At 35.9% G+C, this 17130-nt stretch overlaps 2 pseudogenes; both read right to left on the bottom strand.

Annotated features, from left to right (window-relative positions):
- Window positions 1-2411: 2411 nt before the first annotated feature.
- Window positions 2412-10288, bottom strand: LOC122348923 (annotated as a pseudogene).
- A 2575-nt stretch (window positions 10289-12863) lies between these two features.
- LOC122348915 lies at window positions 12864-16570 on the bottom strand (annotated as a pseudogene).
- Between the last annotated feature and the right edge of the window lie 560 nt (window positions 16571-17130).

Raw genomic sequence — 17130 nt, 5'->3', positions numbered from 1 at the left:
TTGCAAATAGGATCAAAAACGAGAATAAGGCATTCATTCTTCTACAATTGTTATTCATTACTGTAAAAAGAAAGTTAAATCAGTTGACTCACAACTGGTATTGTGTCTCAAGCTGATCATTTCTAAATAATATAATTACTCAATTATATATTATATATATTATATATAATGTGAAATAAGTAATTATTTAAAATACTGCATGAATTAAGGATATGTACACATGCATACACACACACACACACACATACATATATATATACATTATCATATATATATATATATATATATATATATATATATATATATATATATATATATATATATATATATATATTATTATTATTATTATTATTATTATACTGTAAGGTTTTAAGATGACATTATTTGTCTTATGTTTCATTGGAAAATGTCACAATTCACATTTTTTCCCTTGTGGTACAATCTTTATTGACAAATAAAATTATCCATTATGAACATCTGTACAGATTACAGTAAACATACAGAAACTGTGGGACCTGCTGGCATCTCAGAACAGGTAAGAGACAGTTAGTCTGACTGGCAAACCCACCAAAACACTCCTCAGGCCTATTGCAGTTTACGGTTCATGCCTCTACAAAGTATCAGAATTCATTGTAAAAGCCCAAAGTATTAGATTGTACACTCCTGGTGGTGGTGAATAACTTCACCATAACACTGCTGTTGTTTTACTAAAGGACATAGTCCCAATGTTTTAGGAAATGTACATTTGGTTAGTTCTGTTTTGCTGTTGACACTTCACATCTCTAAAGCGATCTAAAGGAAAGCGTTATTTGTACATCCACTCAATCCAGTTGAACGACTGGCACTGACCTGTTTGTTTTCACATATAAAAACACATACGCAGCACACGCAAACCCTAAACATGAGCTGAGTGACGTGTCGGGTTCAATGTGATTACAGCAGATCTGAGATCAGGCCACTCACAGCCACTGGAGAAATGCATTCAGAGCAGCATCCATCCACAAATATTCATCAGTGTTTCAAACAAAACAAAACAAAAACAATGACAGTACAATGTGTTGTTAACATTTTAAAAAAGAGGAAAAAGGCACCCAATCCACATCTGACAGATACTCAAGGCTTTACAGTGCCAAAAACTCATTTGACTTAATCTCACAAAACATTTACAGCTCATATTTCATATTATACTTTGAAATTTAATATTATATTTTTATATAGCCTATTTCAATGACCATTTAGATGGATTTTTTCCTTAAAATGTGTATATATATGCACACACATACATATTTTTGAATAAGGAAAATGTCTGTATTTTCAGCCTATTTCAGTTATAAACAAATTTTTAATTTTGTGATCTTAGCTCCCATTTTTAGTTGTTAAACTGAATAGATTTTAAATTACTGTAATACAGTATTTTTTAAATTGATTAAATAAGCATGAATTAAGGGTAGTAAAACGAATACCACAATATATAAATACAAATATAGTTTAAATAATACATAATTATCTGTGCACTATAGTAATAACAATATTATGAAATGTGTCATAAATAGGCTGCTTCATCTTTCATTTATATATATACATTTTTTTTTGTACTGAAATATGACCTGTGCATGTTCTTGACCAGTTCCATGAGATTTACTCTGTTAGTATCTTTCTTTTCTCTCACAAAATCTACAGTTCTGTTCTTTTCAAAATCACCAGAAGAAAGATCTCATAAGAAACCAGGTAAGAACAGAAAAGATTAATACATTTGCATTTTAGTTAAAAACCATCATATATCATTTGTCATCTTCAGTCTTTTAGTATATTTACAAACATTTGTGTTTTAATCAAAGCATAAAATGAGCTAACGACCCTCCTGCTCACCAGCTAATTCCCAGAAATCTCATCGCCTGAATCTCTGATGCTGTCAGGAATCCAGTTATCCGCTCAGGAGCAGCAGTGAAGGGGGCTTTAAAGGCTCTGCCTGAGTCTTAAAGGGAAGTCTGGGCTCACAAAAGCGCTTAACGGACTGAATTCAGAGCGGTCAAACGCTGAATAAGCCGCATGGAATGAATTTGACATTCCCTACATCACAATCCCAGAAATGTCGAGCTCTGTGGGTGAGTGCAATGGAGGAATAATGGAAGCGCACTTCCATGTAACAGGTTTGTAAAGCTGGTCAATAATTATTATTCCATTACACAAAACTGATCAGCCGACAGTAACCGGCTTTCAAAAATAAATGGTTAAGGCATTTTCACCGGAAATCCCACACGACTTTGGTTTGTCCCTCTAAAGAACGCCCCAAAGGTGCCTAAGAGGTGATGTGAGGGTCATAAAGGCCCTGGAGATGTGTGTGGTGGTTCATGTAGACAGAGGAGTGTTGATTTGTGTTGTACGTGTGTGTGTGTGTGTGTGTGTGTGTCCTATCTGGCGCGTGTGGCTGATGCCGGAGTGCTGAAGAGTGGTGTTAGGGTGCTGGGTGATGTCTGGGACAGGAGCAGGTTGCCGCTGGTGGTAGATGGGCGACTGATCCGCAGACGCCCCAGGTACTCGGGCGTGAACAGGTTTGTGGCTTTGCAGGACCTTAATGGCCTCACAGCCAACAGGAAACCACTCACGCCCGCCTACGGGAAAATACTGCAGTATGAGCAAAATACACTGCAAATACTGTAAATATTAGAATATTATGAATAAATATATTGTGGGGTCTTACAACTTTCTTAAAATATGGATCATTATCATACAATAGTGCTTTTGTTATTACCTTTTTAACATGGAATTAAATAAAATAAAATTAAATTGATAATAAAATTGAAGTAAAATACATTTTCTTGTTATGTTTCATGTTTTTGCAATTTTCATTTTGAATGGAGGATAGGACAGCACTTAAAGATAATGTGTAATAATTTTTTTGAGATTTTCTCATTTTCATAAATATAATTGAATAAAAGAAAAGAAAAAGAAAAATTAAATTTGGGTGGAATGGGAAGGCTTTTAAAATAAATGCACATAAGCTTTTAGAGATTTTTGTTATCCTTCATATTTTTGCAAAGATAAGGTTCAACTGAACTGAAGTAGCAGGATGGGAGTGCAGTTAAATTAAATTACATTTTATTATCTTTAATATTTTGCAATAAAGATGAGATGAATTCAATAAATTTTTTTAAATCTAATAAAATAAATTTACAATTTAAAGCTTAATTTTAGGGAGCAGGAGAGAGTGGAAGGTAGTTCTATATACAAATATATGTATAGAGTTGTTTTTATTTAAATGTCCATATTTATTCACATTTTTTTGCAATATTTCTAGGTTTTAAATTTAATTATAAAATAGAAATAAATTGCATAGAAATTTTAATTATTGAGCAAGGAAAGAATGAAAATGCCAATAAATATGTAATGTCTTTTTTTTTGTATTTTTTTTGTTTTGCTATAAAGATAAAATTAAATTGAACTGAACTGAATTTTTTTTTTATTAAAAAAAAAAAGGGATAAGAAGGCAGTTGTATGTTATCTGAATTGTGCTTTGGACATCCTGTTTTCATTTCTATTACCAATAAATATATTAATTAACTAAAATTGTAAAATCATTTAAACTTTAAAAACACTGGCCCTAAAAATATAGACTTAACATCATGAAACAAGTCTGTGTGTGTAATATACATGCGCCAGGAAACAGCCGAACAATCAGGAGACCCTGAGACTTAAATACCTTTGTGATACCCATCACAAAAAAGCAGTAGTACAAATACAAACTCACTCAATATTGACAGAATCCTCCCAGGCATCCAGCGCTTCTCTGTGACCGTCAGCACATACACATACGTCCGGTGTTTCCTGTCCTGGTTCTGCTGTTGTTGAAAAAAAAACATTTTCAGTATGAGGGACTGTAATCGCCTCATCTCATGAAACATCCATTCAGGAGTCTCAACTGTCCAATCAGGAGCAGGAAAAGAGCCTTACCTCAAACACGCTTGAGCAAACGTCCCAATTTACCCTTTACTCCAGCCTGAGGGAAAAAAGAGAGAGAGATAGAGATCAATTCCACAACAGTCCAAAGTCATGTAAATTACTCTGGTAAAATCCTGACTGCTAGAAATTCTGTTAAGAGACAATGTGGCACCTCCTCAAAGACTCCCCGCACAGCAGCTCCACACGGCTCCTCCTCTGGCTCCATTCCTCCTCCAGGAACAATCCACTGATCAGGGTTTCACTGCTGCTTACCAACAACACCTGCAGAATAAAACACAGAACTGATTGAGTCTCAGAAAATTTCTGCTTTAAAGCTTCTCGCCTGCTAAGTTTCCATTGTAAGTGCTTTACTGTAAACATGTTTCCCATAGTCATGCAATAGGCTTTTATCACAACCTAAAAAGATGAACTTTTCACCGTAGGCTTTATGAATGGCAGTGGGTATAGCATAGGATTGTTGTGATTTATTGGTGATTTTTCACAGATACTTCAAAACACACTTTGCAATCATTTATTGGGATTAGAAAACGGAGAAACCGTGTCATTTTTTGACACAAATTACTTGATTGAAAGGGTTGAACACAAGCCTAAAGGTTGTTTTTTTTATTTCAGTTAAGTTTATTTAAATTAAACTTTTTATGGTTTTAGTTTTAGTTAGTAATATCCCTGGTCTGAGAACCTTTCAGAAAAAAAATGCAAACAAAATATCATATTACAGAGCATTAGAAGGGTATACGCCATAAAGCATTAATTACAAGTAAAGGTGGTACATTAAACAGCAACTTTGGCATTGCTTTCTTGAGCTTAATCGGATAATAGTTAAACATGTTTAATAGTTTTAGCTAATAATAACTACCCTGGTATAAGAGACTTCTGACAGATGGATACAGCAGAAGTGCAATTGTGACGGATCTTGCGCTCTGATTGGCTAATCCTCCAGCTGCCGATCGCCCTCAGGTGTGTTCTGAACTAAGAGGATTGTGGGATTGATGGTGGCACTGTGACATCACGTGAGTCTGTCAAGTTCATGACACTTGCTGTCACCTGCCTTGTTCTAGGCCAGACTGAGGTTATTTTTAAGATGTGCAGCATGCATAGCTGACCGCGAGGAACGGGTCACCTGCTTAAAAGAGATCCTGCCTGAGTCTGTGTTACAGAAACCACAAAAGAAAGCTTTCAATCCAGGATTTGAATATGTATGTGGCGCCTTATGGTTGTGTGCTGAAACTCACACTCAGCTCTTCAGTTTACATGTAATTAACCCAAAACTGTCTTGAAACACGTTAGTCCAGTTCTGGTCACACATGACTATCAGCTTAAGATACAATAGAGCTTATTTTCAACCACTCAGTCTACAAAACAACTATGAGACTGTGTTCTTGTCACAGTGTGATGAAGTACTGCACCATACAGTTGAAGAAAAGTACATGACAATGAAACCTCTTGTACAAACAGGTCTGAGAATCACTCAAACACAACCAGTAATTTACAGTCCCATAATTCCACCCTGTCAAATATCAATAAAACATATACATATCATAATTGACCCAAAACAACAAGAATAAAAGAAGGATAATGTAGAGTCAGCCGATTATTATGGCAAAATAAACTCAGGACTCAAAATTGAGGGGTTTTGTATCTTATTGCATGGCTGTAAAAAAAAAAAAAAAGAGTAAAAAAACTGTTATTCTGGACAGATTTACACACACACACACACACACACACACAACAAGTTGTAAGTGCATGATATATTCAAAAGTTGATTTGTTTTAATACGCCATTATAATAAATCAATCATACATAATAAATAACAATAAATAATATATAATACGTTTTTCACTTCTCTATAGTCTTAAATGGCAGCTTAAAATCTAAATCTATTTTTTAGCATTTGTGATGGACATAATTCAATTATTTGGTTCAGAAATTCTTATTATTGCTGTAATAAAATGGGAAAATGTTGAATGTTATTTCATGTTGACAGATGCTTTCTTATTAAAACAAAATGGGTGCAAAACATGAATCATCAGGTGTTTAACAAATAAATAAAATAAAATAAATAACTTTGCCTTGCCTAATTAATATAATGAAATCACAGCCACTAGAATCCAGCAGTCAGAACTAGAATGATTAAACACTAGAGCAAAGACATGGAAGTATCACACTGATTTAAATGCACAAACATATCTGACATGATTTCTTTTACATGTAAACTCACCACGGTCTTTCCTATCAGGATGAAGAAGAAAATATTTATAAATCTTATTTTGTCAAAACAAGACCAGAGTTTTTCCGGTTTCTGTAACTTTCACCCAATGTCACCGCAGCACAGCACCATGAACTTATTATAAGGACAAACCCTGAGCAACCCTGAGGTTAAGCGCCCTTTTAAGGACATACCAATGCATTTCAGTTGAACTAACCAGCCTTAACCACCACACCACAAATAGACCCAGACAAGAAAAAAAAAAAAAAAAAATCATCATCACTTAATAAAAGGTCAGGTGACTACAGTGAAAAGTGTGGCTGAAATTTTTCCTAAATGTGTATGCATGTGACTGTTTTAGCAGTGGCATGTCAGTTATTCTAAATCAGCTGTATGTTCACAATAACTCAGATTCTAGGAAAACATAACTGTGTTTATTAATAAACATGATGCTAAAAGGCACCGACATTTGTCCTGATTTCCTAGAACTAGTCTTATGTTTACTGGTCCTCTGCATCATTGATTTTTGTTATTACCATGAAGCCGCTTTGAATCGTTCTGTATTTTAACAGTGATCAATGTATTTGCTTGTCTTGATATTATAAGTTTAAAAAAAAATGCAGTATCTTATATCAAATGCAATATCCAAAAATTAATCTCAGCTATATTATAGTTGCAGAATAAATGCAGTTATATACTAGCTCTGTGCTAGCTTTTTTTGCTTATTATAGGAAAACATTAACATTTGGAATTATTTAAATAAATATTAGGAATTTTAGGAAGTTAATATTAGTAATTATTTCTAGGAAGCCTCTTAAATTGATAATTTACCCAAAAAATAATTAAAAGAAAATTATAATTATGTACTTTCTCAAACCTGTTCTTCTGTGGGCATTTACTTACGCAGTATTTTTTCCATATTATGAAAGTCATTGGCTATATTTAGTTACCAACAGTTTGGTTACACACATTCTTCAAAATATCTAATTTGTGTTTAACAAAAGAAAGAAATTAATACAGGTTTGAAAAAATTTGAGGGCGAGTAAATAAACCGAATAATCTTTTTTTGGGTGAACTATCTACTCTATCAACTATGATGTAGAAAAATAAGCTTGCACATGTGTTGATGTTTTCTTAATTTATGCTTTAGATGGAACCGCAAAAATTCTTTTGAAACGCAAAAATAAATTCCTCTAATGAAAACAATCATGATTATTAATTTAACCATTATTGTGCAACATTAGACAGCTTTAGACACCTGTAGCATTTTATAGTCATGTGTTTTCAACAACTGCGAGCTTTTGTATGAGATCCCTAAGATGATGTTTAAATTCTGCTAACACGCTCGCTGTCTCGCCATCGCTGATCGCCACTGTGGTGAGAGACAGAGACTATGAAGTGCGCTGAATGGGAGGGATTTTGACTCATGCGATCGCTGATCCTCTGCCCCCTGCTCACCCTCTTTCACTCCGACACAAAGGGCAGCCATTTCAAATGAGTTCCCCTCACTTACACAGACATGCACTGACTGTGGATCAGTCTTTAGTTGGCATGTAGTGCCAGGACTATTTAGGAGCTGCTCTGAGATCAGCAGACATGAGTGCAGACTACAGAGTGGATATGAAGCAACCCCAGATTTACACCAGCAATACCACAACACAGCTCAAACAACTCAGATTCTTCTCTCTTCGGTTACTTGGATACAGCGAAGTGGAAGGATTATAGAAAAGCAGGAACCTCTGAAAACGGCCACTTAAAAGGAATCAACTTTCACCCAAAAATGAACATTTGCTGTAAATGGCACCTTCAGGCCATTCGAGATGTAGTTGAGCTTGTTTCTTCATCAGATTTAGAGAAAATCAGCATTCCATCATTTGCTCATCAATGGATCCTCTGCAGTGAATGGGTGCCATCAGTCCAAACTGCTGATAAAAGCATCACAATTATACACAGGTAATCCATGCCACTCCAGTCTATCGATTAATGTCTTCTAAAGCAAAATGGAGCGTGTTCAGAAACACAAATCTGTCATTAAGACGCTTTAACTTCGAACCATCATTTCTGTTCACAAAACAAATGGGTCCATAATTTATAACAATGCTTCCTTCAAAGAAAAAGTCCATCTCCTGTTGTCCTCACCTCAAAATCCAACCACATATTTTGTGCAGAACTATTTTGGGTTGTAAACAGTGCTTGATGCATATTTCTGATTCAGACCAGATGACTTTGTCGCTGGAGGAAGCAACATTATGAACTTGCAAACTCATAAACACACAGTTTCTGCCCTTCACAAGATGTTGTTAACTGATGGACTGGAGATGTTAGGATTATTGTGATGTTTCTAATCAGCTGTTTGGACATTTTGATGGCACCTAATTGCTGCTGAGGATTCACTGATGAGCAAGTGATGAAATGCTATTTCTCCAAACTCATCTGTATCAGATTTTCATTCCAGCATGAATTATTCCTTTTTACACAAAATTCACTTTTTTGCATCAACGCTGTTGTTTATGGTGTGATTAATTATTTACAAGATACACTCAAGGCTTTACTGGTCTACCACAAGATGACTGCACTCTATTTATTCACTCTTTTATTGTCTCTATACATATTAAATCACACATTAAACACAACAACTCATAACAAGCAGCTCTCTTTGGGGCTGATACAAGACATTCAGCAACAAACCTTTACAGCAAGAAAAAAACAATACGAGTTAATATCGCAACTGTTTTTTAATGCAATATTCCAAAAGGTGTCACTGGGTGTTCAATCTTATGTCGTTTCATGACAGTCCTTTGTCAGAAGTGAATGAACCTGGTGCAGCTGTATACATGCATAAACAGGGGGAGTTTCAGAGAGCTGCAGTCTGACGTGCTTTTATTGCATAACTGCACTACGGAGGCCCAGTGACCGATAGTCTAAAGTGCCTTCAAGTCATCAAGAGTGTCAGGGGATGAACATGTGTGCAATGACAAGACAGATAGACAGACATGGTGAACGAAAGGTTTGATCCACTTTTCTAATGAGTTATTATGCAGCTGAAACAGGTTTACTTGACTAATGAGGATCAGTGGGACTTTGGCCAGCGCAGGGTTGTGTGACAGAGATTACAGTGCAGGATGAGAATTAAACGAACAGATGTGCTCTAAATTACACTGTGCAGTGATATGAGCAGTGCATGCTGCAAAAACTTCACTTTCTAAGAATACTTAACGAAAACAAACTGATCACTTCTCTCCAGCACTCCAGATGTAAACACTACTATGTCTGGTGTGTCTGTATAACGCATAAATTGTTTTGTGTATGTACAGTATTGTATGCTAATGCACTGCATAGTTCCAAGTCACACAATCAATTCAAGCATCTAGGTATTCATCCCTGATGAAACACAGCACTGATGTACTAGATGACATTGCATGACAGCATACTAGAACCTGATTGATAGCTCTTATATAAGCAATATAGACATATTTCCTCTGCAAATATCTGTATGCTCACATATATTCTGGTTAGGCCACAGGTGAAAGTGTCAGTGCGTGCTGATACACTGATTCATCATGCGAGCATCATGTCTGGTTTAGATAACGACGTTAATATCTCCGTACCTCATCCTCCCGTTCGTTCTTGAAGCACAGACACGCCGCACGCCGCTTGAATCCTTCCCGGTCGTACGTCCGTGTCTGATTCGGTTTGAACTTCATGCTGAAATCCTGTCGGTCCTTCCGTAGATTTATCCGACCGGTCAGCAATGCTCCGTCAACGGCCCGAGCTCCGTGAGTCACCACCGACGGCGAGAGGCGGACCAGTACCGGGCTGGACCGAGCCTTCGGGTTTGCGTTGGTATAAAATGTAACTTAAATCATTCCTCCGCGTTAGGTCCAGCAAATTCGATTCTCTAATGACAACTCTGTATTCCGCTGTCCATTCACAGGTCAAAATATCTCGTTTTCCCGGTATATATATACGTGTGTGGTGGGCCGGGTGCGAAATTACTAACGCTAGTATGTTGACGGCTTAGTACTTAATATTCATGAGATGAACCGTCAGCATTGGAAGGTTACCAAGCAACGTCAGCATATATTACTCAACAGCGTTCGCCATTGGAAGGCCACTCCTCGACGTCACCGCACCCTAATTAATATGCATAAGCCACACCTTGGTCGTAGTAGGATTTCTAATTACCGGCAGCAGCGCTCGAGACCTCCGTCAGGCCGATCCGTGAACTGCTCTCACACTCATTCGTTACCGCATTACTGCGTGGCCTCCTGTCACAACTACTGCAGGTAGTTATGACATAATTTGTCTTATCTTTTACGATTGTAATTGTAATTAATGTTAAGACAGAAATTAGAAGTTTGCACAAGATATGTAATACTTTGAGTATTAGATAATTCACGGTAGACCTCCATTAATCACAAACAGAAATCCTTCTGGCAAGATTCATATGAAATAAACGTTCTTCTAGTAACGATAATAGAACGTCTATTCAATGTCAGCTGTTTCTGGTTTTTATTAACGTTTTCAGAGCAAATGAATAAAAACATAGTTATACATATTAGCTGATAACGTTTATCCTCAAACGTCTAGTTTGATATTTGACTAATGAGAAATGTAAACAAAGCTTTTTCAGAACATATTTTAGATTATTATCAACATTTAGTTGATTATTTATATGTTCCAAGAAAATATGTAGTTACACATATACTGCAGTGCACGAATGCATTTAATGTAATGTAAAAAAGATGTATATTAAAATAATATATACTAATAATAATAATACCATAGTAATTGTGTTTTCATTAATGCTGGACAACCTGGAATGCCGAACTTTGGCATAGATACTGATTTGATTGAATTACTATGATGACATTGCTTAACTTTGACAAGAAAAGAATCTGACAACATTTTTTTTTTTTTTTGCTATCACTGTGCAAACATGATGAAGAAAGAGTTTAGGAGAGAGCTGTCATTAGCACATTTGAGTAAAACTAGAGGCAGTTTTAATGATAAATGCTAATGAAAAATATTTTCAAGGTAGGTTTAGCCTACACATTTAAAATAGTTACTGGATCTAGTCCTATATTATTAGCACCAATAAAATTATAGAGAATTGTTCTTGGGCAGATTTAGTAAACTTATTTAGACAGGGATCCCCACACATGCCTGCAGTTGCTCTGTCTTTAATGAGTGAATTACGGACATCTGGTTAGTGAGAAATGCTCTAAATCTGTTGCATTATCTTAGTGCTAACATGTGTCATGCTGACGTAGAATACAACTTCAACTCAACATGGGCCAAACTCAATAATCACATTAACCAGTCAACAGCACAATGGAAATAAATGTTTGCCATTGGCTCAACAGATTCTGAGACAGAACAGAGAAGTGTGAATCTGTTCATGGCCTTAATGAGATTACATGGATCTGATCGGAACAACAGCTGCCACTTACTCACTGAACGTGACTTTTAATTCACATTTATTGAGCTGCACGAGAGTTACCTCGTTTTTTTTGTAGAATCAGAAACTTCTTAATGAATATGAAAGCTTATTGGTCAGATATAACCATCTCTCAGTGCTAAATAGTGAACGGTAATCAGTTCTTTTCGTGACCATATACAAACACTCTGACATTATTACATGCTATGCTCCCAAGGTCTTTAGAAATGCAGTAATGGTAGCCATTCAGACACTGCAGACATAACAAACGGCTCATTTAGATACGAGAAAACAGAAACAAGAGATTGTTTTGATTGCTCTCAATCCCTATAAACGGCCTGCAGACACACACAAACATACAGGACAGAGAAATGTGGAAGACAGAAATAACTTGCAGCTCTGTAGCACTGCTATTCAGACAGTTATATAATGTGTGTTCGGTAAAAGACCAGAGTCATGAGGAACCGACGTGAGATAAGAGACACAACAGAGCAACCGTCCCTGCGGTTCTCAGACAGCTTGATTCATAAATCCAGCATTGAAGCTCTGTCAGAGGTCACTGTGGCTCAAATACAGTGAAAGTCTAAGACGACACTGGAGATCTGGAAAACTCCTTTTCTATATTGTACAGGAGAACTGACTTTTAATTTAAAGCCTAAATCTTTTTATTTCAAATGAAGGAATTCGGTTTGTATTTAACTAAATATATCAAGCCTATATTTTCTTGGGTAGCTGAGTGCATGCACTTCATGTGATTATGCAGATTCTTTTCTATTTTATTTGCATTAACATACTAGCAAGGAAATACAGCCATGCTTAAGCATAATTAATGGTCTCTGAGATTAAACACCTGCATTATTTGTATTTATACCTTTCAGTAGCGTGAAATTGACAGGCTATTTTTTTGTTATCTGCTGAGAGGCTTCAAGCTACACTTGTTAGAAGCCTGTTTTTACCAGAGGATAAAAATGGTAATTGTGACTTAATATAAATTCTTTTTCTTTTCTAGCAATTCTGAGTTTAGATATCATTTCAAAATTCAGACTTTTTCTTGCAACACTGAGAAGCCAATTGAAGGATATAAAATTGCGAGATGCAAACTATTATTTTAAAGAAAAAAATAAAATTGTGAAATGTGGAATTTTGAGAAAAAGAGTCTGTATTTAGAAATGCATAAAGTACAGCGCTAAAATTTAAACCAGTCAAAAACCTGCCATAAAGTAAAAAACCTGTAAAAAAAAGAAATGAAGAGCCAAATAACATAACAAAAAATATTTTTACTAAAACTGAACATTTACAGATTTAATTTTCCCAGACAAGTCATACAGATTCCACTCCAGCCGAAACACAAACCTTTACACGCACACTCACACAAGTTTCGCTTGGAATACAACAACGTCAGAGCAGGTTCTGTCAGATAGGCAATGATATAGACGGGTTCACCACATGCATTTAATGAGCTGAAGAGTTTCACAGGAAAGTAAAAAAAAAAAATTCACATCATTTTATCCCTGACCGAGAAGCAGCATATATGCATCCCATGTTTAACAGGCCCTCCCTCTACACCCCGTAACATAAAAATGAACTAACAAAAATGAACCATCCACTTGGATGCAGGGCATGGAGCCTACAATCAGTTTCCAGTGAAATCCACTGCGCTAGTGACTGTAATAGACTGTACTACACATTCTGACAGGGTCCAGTGTAGTGACCACGCAAGGGATGCTGGGAAACCCCAGGCCATCACCACACATCATTTCCTGGTCGAACCCAGAAGCAGAGAGATCATAAAGTGGAGCGAACATTAGCTCTGACCAGGAACACACCGACACTCACCCAAAGGGCTGCAGTAGTTGCTTTTGAATCGTATTTTTTTCGCTTGCTGTTTTAATTTGTCTGAGAAAGTGTCCTTTAAATGCAAAAGAAGACAGGAGGAGATTGTTCCACTTCTCTTATGTGATGCCACCGTTTCCTTTGTCTAAACTTCAATATTGTTGCCAGCATAAAGCCTGGTCCATGTTCGGGCTGCATGAGAGAGGAAAAACACCCTCCAGAACATTAATTAAGATCATATTGACTTGATTTGGTTAAATATTATAAAATATGAAACGTAAAAAAACAGGAAAAATGTTAAAGATTTTTTTTAAATATTTTAAATATAAAGATATACATATAATTTTTTTCTAAATATATGCGTGTCTCTATATATACACATAATAAATGTACACATTTTATTTTATTATGTACATAAAAACTTATTTTGAGCAGAGCATGTGTGTGCTATATTTTATGTTCCTCATTATCTTCAGCTGGGATGTTTCTGTGACCATGGACGCAGCACACGACGTCCATCAGCAGATTTCACTGTTTTAATGTCATAAATGTCTTTTTATTGTTGCTAGCATAACTATTACAAATAAATATACATTTTATATTACTTTTTTAACATATGCTAATATGTAAAAACTAACATGATTTTTCTTTTTAGGGTTAGGGTTAATAATGTTTTTTAAATAATTTTTTTTAAGTGCCATTTTTACTGACGCACACTGTGCTGCTTTCTTTGTCACAGGAACATCCCAGCTGAAGATGAGGAAGTCACATCATTCCTTTGACAACTGCATTCCAAATAAATAATACTAAATATTGACACTCACAGGCTCTGCTCACTCAAGTCCCCACTAACAAGCATAAGGATGATCACTTAAGATTGTGAAATGTGCGATATACAATATGCGAATCATTACACCCCTTGTAATAACAATAATTATACACACATTTCTTCAAAAGTAATTACAAAACGACATAAAAAGCCTAGCTAGTGCTGATGAGAAGGTCTCACCTGTTTCAATGGCTTGAGCCTCGTTGCTCTTCCACTGTTCAGCGACATCATTAGCCAGTGGGTCATCAGGGTTTGGAGCGCTTAGCAGAGCCTGGATAGAGAGCAGCACTGTAATGGATCTGAAGAGCTGGAGACCATTTATCTACAAGAGAGTAGAGACAGACATTTGACCATGAGACCTATTGAAGCCTACAGCATTGCATTTGAAACATGGAGGTCTCTAAATGATCAACATAATCAAAACTTTGCTGTTCAGCTTTATGTGTCTTTTGGCTTTAATCAAGCAAACATTTTTCTTTGTGGCTCTTTTTTCAGGATCTTTTGAGGAATGTTTGTTTTCAGAAGCTTTTCTTTCAATGTTCCTCAGTGGCGTGAAAGCATTTTTTCTATCCTCAATCAATCATCACTGGATTGCATTGCATTTCATGTTCTGATCATGTAAATATAATCATGCTTAGACAAATTATTGGAGATACAAAGTGCTGACTGATTATTTTATGTATCTAATATAAAAAAAATCTTGATTATTTAAAATTACAAAAATCTGAATCAAAAACTTTTTGTCCAAGTATCAGCATCGGCACCTGACTGCATTTTATTTGCTCAATTTGAGTTTCTCCTCGATTTTCTCACTGTATCATATTATATGCACTACAAAATCCTGAAACACATGAAAGATGAAACACACATGCAACTTAAACTACAATAGACAATTCAGACTTCTTCATATTTCTGGGTTTACAAACTCTACAATCACCTTTCAGGATGTCCAGGCAGATCCTGCCCAGTTTATCCACATTAGGATGGTAGATTTTGGTCATGAATCGGACCTTGGGAGCAGCCATGGGATACTCTTCTGGAAGGAACAGCTCCAGTTTGAAAGTCCCCCCCTCAAAGGGCGAATCCTGTGGCCCAGCGATCACCACATGGAAATAACGAGCGTTTCCCTCATCGGGCTCCGCTTTAATTCCAGGCACAGGCTCGGCCAACAAGCGCTGTGTCTCCTGACAAAACACACACACGCAATAAAGTTTGTCCATGAAGTGCTATTAATTTTTAATTAATTATTTTTTTTTTTTACAAAGGTCATGGGTTTGTGATGAACTGAATTGCTTCATATAAAAGCATCTGCTGAATGCATGAAAATAAACGTAATGCAACCTATGATCTTTCTTTGGTTTCAGTTGTATGAGCAGCATTGAATACTTTTGATAAAGTGTGCCCATGAAACCCACACAAAAAGTGTGCCCATTTTTGTAAAGACATTATGTATACTTTCCATAATTCATGGAGATTCCTGTTATGGTTTGTGACACCAAATATTTGATTCACTCTAGTCTATTACTGACAACACTAGACTGATGTAAATTAATTTATGTTGTATTGCATTAAAAATAAATCAACGCCTAAAATGGCACATGACTGTAAAAGTAAACTGTGATTGGCTTGTTTAACTGTCTTCTCCTGTCTAAGTAGGCGATTTTTGGCCAGAAAAAGCTGCGGTATGGATCAGACTTGCTGACAATTAAAATTCTGCAATGCAAGATGAGAATCGTGTAGACACAAACAGCAAACAGTAGTGAATCCGTGTACTTAAAATTCACCAACTTCTTAAGGACACACACTATTTCTGAACAGTACAATTAATTTTCTATTTGCGTGCAAACTCTCCTTGCACGGAGTATTCTGCTAACACATGCACACATTTCCAGTGTTTCCCAGACTGGAGCGCGAGACCCGCATCTGCAAACACACCCAGAGTCTCTCAGCTGACAGACGTTCATCGCTGCACGCTTACAATCGCGAAAGCTCTTATACTACTCCGCTTTGTCTCTCTTTCTGTGAAGTCTATTCCCATATATTTTATGCATGTTTGAAACAGTGAGCGCGCGGGAGCCTCCTACTGCAGCTCGGGCCAGTAGCAGCAGCACGTGCCGATTTCTTTCATTTTTAACGCTTTGCTTTTGCAGCACACACAAATACCCCAACGAAACTCACAAGACAAACATTATGAGAATTATACCTTAATAATCCTGCGGGGGCAATCCAGCCATCTCGTTTTATTAATGCTGCTTGCGCCGTGGCCCGGTCCCTGCTCCTCGCGTTGAGGTTGACAGCGCATGCGCGCAAGTCTTCCGGTAGAAAAACGTCATCATCTGTTCCGATTAGGCTTTCTGGGAAATGTAGTTTATCCACTGAGTGCTTACTATTTTGTGTGTACGCATTTCTAATCGTTTAAAATACTGTATAAACACTTTAACCTATTTATAATTCAGTTCCATTATATATATATATATATATATATATATATATATATATATATATATATATATAAAATCTCTTTTTACGTTTGTTTTTAATACAAGTTTGAACCAAATTAATGACTTAATTCTATGCAAAAAGTAAAACATTTATGTACATATGTCATCTTTTGAGAAAATTCAACATATCAATTTTGATAATTAAAATTATCTCATGAGAGCTTATATATGTTTTTTTTATCATATGTGATATTTTATGTTTTGTTATCCATTATTTGTTTTTTAAATATTTCTTAATTGGTTTAGTGCATCTCATTTGTAGTTTTCATTAATTTAAACCAGATAAAAATGATAAAGTTGTGTTGGCAGCCTTTTTTTAATGAAAGTTGAATTTTCCTTTCAATATTTTTTAAGATTTATG

The sequence above is a fragment of the Puntigrus tetrazona genome, chromosome 7 (genome assembly GCF_018831695.1).
Source record: "Puntigrus tetrazona isolate hp1 chromosome 7, ASM1883169v1, whole genome shotgun sequence".
NCBI classification, from domain to species: Eukaryota; Metazoa; Chordata; class Actinopteri; order Cypriniformes; family Cyprinidae; genus Puntigrus; species Puntigrus tetrazona.
This window is presented reverse-complemented; position numbering and strand designations above follow the sequence as displayed.